A 7422-nucleotide genomic window follows, 5' to 3' on the forward strand; every position below is an offset into this window, starting at 1 on the left:
TCTATACGTGCTTGTTGTACCTCTACCCTAAACCTATACATGAAGTTACCTTCTGGAGCCTTCTGTTAAGAGGGGGGTGGTGTTAACAGGATAATGACACAATCACATGTCAAATCACAACATATCTTTAGCAGAAAAGGTGAAGGGGTAGCGTAAATGGAGGATTTTACCTATTATGTGAAGTCAGAAAATTGACCAATGATGTGAGATCTTAGGGAAGGAAGGGCATGTGATCCCACTCCCCGTCACTAGAATCTTGTCTTCTCTGAGCTTTTATATCTAAACCTATTTTTAAAATTTTAAAAACTAAAGATTTAGACTGTCATTTGCAATGAACCCTTGACTCTTGTTGGTTCCTGCATGGTCCTAATGTCCTTATAGTCCTGCCTTAGATAAGTAAATCCATATCATGAAAGTGCAAAGGACTAGTCAGTTGATCCTACAAATCCACCAGTGAAGGGCAAGGCTGGTTTAATATATATCATTGAAGGACAGTATGGACAAATGGGAGGAACTTACCCGGTGAAAGACAGGCTGTGCGTTCATTCCAGATAACCACATGATGGCAGTGTTTCTCCAGCATTGAATTAAACAATGCTTTGGAAATACATATTCAAATCATTTCCTGTTCCAATTATTCGCAGTTATTTAGATTAGCAGCCTAATATAGTGTAAGTCAGAGGCTGGATCTGAAAGTAGGCAAGTTCATGGTCAAATTCTAACTCTTTCATGAATAAATTGTGTCGTCTTGAATTTCTTTTTAAATTTTTTTTCCTACCACTATACTTCTACCACCCCTCCCCTCCGTCCCCCTCCCTCAAAGTTGTGAAGTTCATTTTGGACATAGTGTCTTGTGAGTTTGGTTGCAATGGGTCATCCTTTGTCCTTGTTTCAGCATTTTGTTATTCCCCCTCCCTTCCCCAAACCAGATAAATATATATACAAGATACAGGGTACCAGAATCAAAGACAGTGCTTGCTAAGGATAAACTAATGGAAAAAGAAAAATGAAATAAAATGAAAAGAAAGACCTAGATACAGTACATTGGGGATAACAAGGTCAACAACCAAAAAAAAAAGACCTGTTGTTTCCATGTCCTGGTGTTCATTTCAGTTAGCATCATTTTGTATGGTCATATGTACATAGATATTAAGCTATTATGAGCTTTTGCATGGCAAAGGACATAGCTAACAAGATAACTAGAAAACCCACAGATTGGGAAAAGATCTTCACTAGCTATACAACAGACAAGGGTATCATGAAAAATATACCTAGAATTCAAAAAATTAAACCCAATAACAAATCCCCAAAGAATCAACCACCCCATTAATAAGTGGGCTAAAGAATTAAAAAAAGACTTCTCTGGAGAGGAAAAAAGAATGGCCAATAAACATGAAGAAATGCTTAACATTGCTGGCCATAAAAGAAATGCAAATCAAAACCACTTCATCTTGAATATCTAAATTTTGGTTTCCTCAACTGTGAAATGAAGACATACCTCATCAGTCCTTCATATAATTAGTTGTGAGGCATAAGAAAAAGGTATATCTGTGACCTGTGAAATTTATTCTTCAGTATTAATATACATTATAATCATCTAATGACATCTTGAAATGCAAATTCCTACTGGTAAACTTACCGCCATCATACAGTATTGTCTAACATGTGTGAGGCTCTGGGTACAATCTATAGCACTCTAAAATGCATACTCTTAGATTCAGATCTGCATCACTAAGCAGATTGCTGCATATTAATTTGCCAATATCACAGGGTGTGAGACCCTTGGACAACAATTTGAGAAAAAGACAATACAAATACCATAAAAAGAAGTTAGTTTACACAATCTTTTTTTTTTCTATCTTGAATAAAAGTTTTACAAAATCTCTACTACTCTTGCATTAACTGAAAACAGAAATCTGTCCTGTGTTCATACAAAGTACTTGGGACTTTGTCTTGGGTGAGAATGAGATAACTACCTTAGACAATCTATAGGACACATTCAGCACTGTCAGGCTGATTTCTATCTATCTATCTATCTATCTATCTATCTATCTATCTATCTATCTATCTATCTATCTATATGGATTTGCCTCCGGATTCTCATGATCTCATCTTTGCTTCTGAAGAAGTTACCCATTTCCTTCTGGTAAAGGCTAGAGTATGGTCTCACTTTGCTGATAGAGCCAGTTGTGCAGGAAGTTTAGTAATTAAGTTCCATGGACCTCATGGAGTTACTTGTTACCATGGCTGATACAGACCACCAAGGCTAATTGATCAATACTAACTGGGTTTTGCTGGTCTCCTGGAAGGGAAGTTCTGGTTAGAGGGTAACTATTGCAGAAGAAATGTGCATTCTGGCTTTAGGCCTGTGGCCATAGGGTAATAGTTGGAATGCATTGGATGCTGGTGTTCAAGTATCATCTAAGGTAGTATCAGTCAATGCCCTTAGTAAAGTTTTCAGTGGCTACTGCGGAAATTTGCTTCTGTTGGATTAGACTCAAAAGTCACATTGATCAAGAAAGGTCTGTGTTGACATTGAACTGTAGGATTTTTAGTCTTTGTGCAAGTATTTATTAAAAACGCTCATGATTACTTTGAACTAGGTATCAGTTTAGACATTTAGTTACAAGGTTAAAACTAAAGCAAAACTAACCAAAGTCTGGCTTTATGAAGCTGAATTTTAGCAGCAGGAGGCAAACACTCAACATACATAATAATTGCATAAAATGCAGTATGTCAGAAGGTGATAGGCATTCAATTAAGAGGAACCAGGGATAGGGAACTGAGGAAAAGAAAGTAAGAGGAGGAGGGTGGGAAAAGAAAGACAATGAGAGAAAGAGGAAAGACATATTGCTAAATAAAGTGGTCAGGACAGTCTTCAGTGGGATTTAGCCACCATTTGCAGAATAGTGCCCAAAAGAGAAGGAGTGGTCAAAGTAAAGAACCAGAGCAAGCCAGGTCAGCATGAGGAATAGAGAGATGGTCAGTGTGCATCCAGTGATAGGAAGGGAGAGAGTGGTAGGTGATGCAGTGAGGGAGGTAACAAGATCCAGACCACACAGACCTGGTTTTACCTACTGAGGAGTAGAGACCTTCCTGAAGGCATCTGTGCACTCTCAAACACTAACAGAGTGCTTTAGTATAACAAAAGTTCAAATGCTGCGACTTCATTATAGGACAAAACTGAGGGGCAAGGGTGGCCCTAAGGACAGGAAAGTGTTGTAGGGAATGGTCACTTCTTTGGGGGAAAGAGCAATTGTGGGAAATGGGTACTGAGATTCAATTGTAGTTTGGAAGTCCTGCAAATACCATTTGCTTAGTTAGTAGGACTCTGGGTCAGGAAATGTGAGGTGCCTCTATGGCATTTTCCCCTGAAGTCCTTGTACAGAATATGTTCTATCTGTGAGTGTTTCTCCACTCGGATTCCTTCCTCTTCCCCTCAGCCCTTCACCGACCTCTGCATCACACCTTACTCATCCTTTCACTTGGCAAGAGCTTCTTAAGAACTTGGATTTTGGAAAGTCCCTTTATTTGCTTTATCCTATCTGTTTTTAATTCGTATGAAATCCACATAACATACAAACAAACTGTTTTAAAGTATACACTCCAGTGGCACTTAGTACTCTCCCATATTGTGCAATTGTAGCTTCTATCCAGTTCCAAAATATGTCCTCAGGGGAAAACTGATACCCAACACTCATTCCCCAGCCTCCTCCCCTCCCACATTCTTAGCCACTCATCTGATTGCTGTGTCTATGGGCTTAGCTAGTTTGGATATTCCATATAGATTGGATCATATTCTTTGTAGCCATATACATCTGGCTTCTTTCAATGAAAGAAATTTTCTTCCTATTAAAAAGACCAACTCATCTGATTGCTGTGTCTATGGGCTTAGCTAGTTTGGATATTCCATATAGATTGGATCATATTCTTTGTAGCCATATACATCTGGCTTCTTTCAATGAAAGAAATTTTCTTCCTATTAAAAAGACCAACGAAGGTGCAGATTTTCATTTATTCCAGTCAGAAGGGGAATGCAATAACAACTAGTTATTGTCTGATATCAGAATCAAAGGCACTGGGAATTCTTTAGTTGAACAGAGTGACTTAAGGAAAGTGAAAATACAATATATTGCTTATAAAACGTCCATTTCTTTGGGCTTATTTGCTCTGGATAAAGAATAAGAAACCAGATGACATTGGCAAGAGAACTGTTAGCTTGTCTTTGAATCTCCCAAGATGAGGCTGTTTCTTTTCTCTGGGGTAGGAAGGGTACTGAGGGTCCCCGATTTATGATCTGCTTCATAGGAAGAGAGCATGGAAAGTGACAATGAGCTTGCATTTCTGTCATTTTCTCAAATGTCAAGGTGCTAGATTTTACTGTGGTAATGCTGAAACCTATCAATATTTATAAAACGTTGGTTTTAAAGACATTTTCTGTCCTTGTATTTAAAGATATTACTGTAAGACACCTAGGCATTGGAGTTTAGCAAAATTCTTATCAGAAATTAGATCTAAGCACAATCAAATCTGGGTTAAATTTTGCTGATTTTCTAGCTTTGACTTTGTGGGTTTGACTCAGTAGGAACTTTTTGATATTCATCAAAAGACTGAAGAATGGGTTACAAAGTATTCATTACAAATTGAAGGACAGACTATATCTGCTGAACAAGGAAGCCATCACATGAGCCAAATTTTGCTGTAATATCAGGAAATTTGTTACTTTTATGCAACATCTATTAAGACAAGAACATTTATACCAAAGATTGATGCAAATGAAGACACTGGGTGGTTTCTGTTAAGAAACTTGCCCTCTGTGGGAAAGGTAAGACAAGTAGCACATAAGTAAGATTACATGTGGACAGCCATCTCTTCTCCCTGAAAGGAGCCCAGAGTTTTAGGCAGGGCACCACTGCTATGCTCATTTATCTGCTCCTTAGATAGTGAATATTGAGCACATACCAAATGCCAACTCTTCCAGTGAATCTACATATTGACCTATCTACTGAGGCTCACAGAAGATCAATATTCCCCTTCCCTTTCCTCTGCCACCTTCCTGACTATATAATTCCTAAGGTAAAAGTCAAAACTTAAACGTCAGCTTTTGTCTTTTACTATTTTTCTTTGTATATCTATGGCTGCAGTTAATTGAAAAAAAACAGTTCTATTATGATATCATTGACATTCATGCAATTTACCCATTTAAAGTGTGCAGGTTGCAGGTTGATAGTGAGTCTATTTTCTGTCTCTTCATTCTGGCTATGTCATATAAATGGAATTACTCAATGGGTAGCCCTTTGTAATGGTTTATCTTTCCCACTTCAGTCTGATTTCAAGATTAAACTGCATATATAGATATATATGCAGCATATATATATATGTATGTATATATATATATATATATATATATATATATAATCTTTTAATACCTCATGCTTTGAGTTACCTAGATTTGTGGTAATACAAAATTGGATCACTGGTAATGGTTAAAGGTTTGGGAAGCAAGGTGATGAAATTGTTCTAGGGTGATTGTAGTAGTGGCTGTGCAATCCCAGAAATACAGTTTCTAAACACTCACAACAAAAATACTGAACTGTGCACTGTAAGTGGGTGCATTTTACATATGGGAATTGTATAATTCCTGTAGTTATTGAGAGTTAGGCAAAGGAGATTTTTTTCTTCAAATATGCCAATCTAGTATAGTGACCCTATACATTCCTTCCAAATCCATCTTCCTTCTACATACACCAAGACCACAACAGAAACTTGTGTAAGAAAGGAATTCCCCAATCTTTCTCTTCTCATTTCTTTGTTTAGTTCTCAAGTCATCATTGACTTAAAGTTTTTGTTTTGCTTTCCATACCCCAATTCCAAATTTAGGATGAAGTAGTCCGCAGCAGGGCATGTCACTAGTGCTTCTCTTCACGCTGTCATTTATGTTTCAATTCTCTTCTAGGTTATATTGATAACAATGGAAAACTAGAAAACAAAACTGCATAAAGGCATTTAATTGATGGCTGTATGGCTCAGATGATTCACCAAGTTTATCATCCCTCATCTCATATTATAACCAAACTTTTTATGGGTTTTCTGCTCCAAAACACTGATCTACAAAAAAAAAATCTCATAGTGAAGTACAGCGCTGCATATTCACACCTGCATAGAAGAGCCACAACATAGGCAAAGTACTTTTTATCTTGAAAATTTCTACCAGAATACTACTAAGCACAAAATAATACATGTTCTTCTCATGACCTTATAGTTCAGATTGAATATTTTTGGTTTTGTGAAGTGTTTAAATTAGGTTTCCATCTAGTTCCCAACTGCTTCAATGTTTATTTAATTGCAAACACTATTTTTGTTGTTGTTGTTGTTGTTTGTGGGGCCTGAACTCTGGGCCTGGGCTCTGTCCCTCAGCTCTTCAGCTCAAGGCTACTGCTCTACCACTTGAACCACAGCACCACTTCTGGCTTTTTCTGCTTATGTGGTGCTGAGGAATCGAACCCAGGGCCTCATGCATGCAAGGCAAGCATTCTATCACTAAGCCATCTTCCCAGACCCTATAAAAGCCATTTTTAATTATTTGACTTTCTCATACTAACTCCAATATTTGAACAAAATGAGTGATTTAGGAGAACACTAGAGACTGTCTTATTGATTTGCATTACTTCTAATGCCTATAATTTTGATCAATGAAAACCATCACAGAGATTTTTCACTTTCCATGAACTTCCTTCTCTGCATTTTCCCCATATTGTTCAAACTTAGTTTTGTTTGAAAAATTTTATTAATTTTGAGGAGTTGCCAAAACTGAGGGAAAGGAAAAACGTGCTCAATATATGCTACAATACGGAATGGGGTAGGTATGTGTGTTTGTTTGAGTGTGTGTCTATGTGTGTGTATGTGTGTGTGTGTGTGTGTGTGTGTGTGTGTGTGTGTGTGTGTGTGTGTGTGTGTGTATGCACTTCCAAATTTAATCACATGATTGTTGGAAACTTTAGTTCCTCTCTCACTGATCAGAAACTTTATACCTCTTTAAAGTAAGCATCTCCTCAGGCTTTCCTGGTGTCTACAAAATATGGCAAATGTAGATTCTGAGTGAGTCATCCCAAGAAGAGAGAAAGAGGAAGAGTACTAGATAGTCCTTAAGACAAAATTCAGTCTTCTTATAAATTTGTCTTATAAATCACCACACTATGATTTTGTTGGTTCAACTAAAGACACAGATGACTTTGGTATATTGTGGGAGGGAATTGTTTATACCAGAAGGCAATGATCAATGGAGCATGGTAGAAGCTGCCTACCAAAAGGAACTCAGTGATGTATGAAACTAGTAGAAAAATCTTAAGGGGAAGCTAATAGAAAAATTTGAAGTCTTAGATCTGCCATGGCTGAAATTTGAAACCACCAAAAATCATGTGG

This window comes from Dipodomys merriami, unplaced genomic scaffold (assembly GCF_024711535.1).
Source record: "Dipodomys merriami isolate MVZ:Mamm:240054 unplaced genomic scaffold, mDipMer1.0.p SCAF_14, whole genome shotgun sequence".
Classification (NCBI taxonomy): domain Eukaryota; kingdom Metazoa; phylum Chordata; class Mammalia; order Rodentia; family Heteromyidae; genus Dipodomys; species Dipodomys merriami.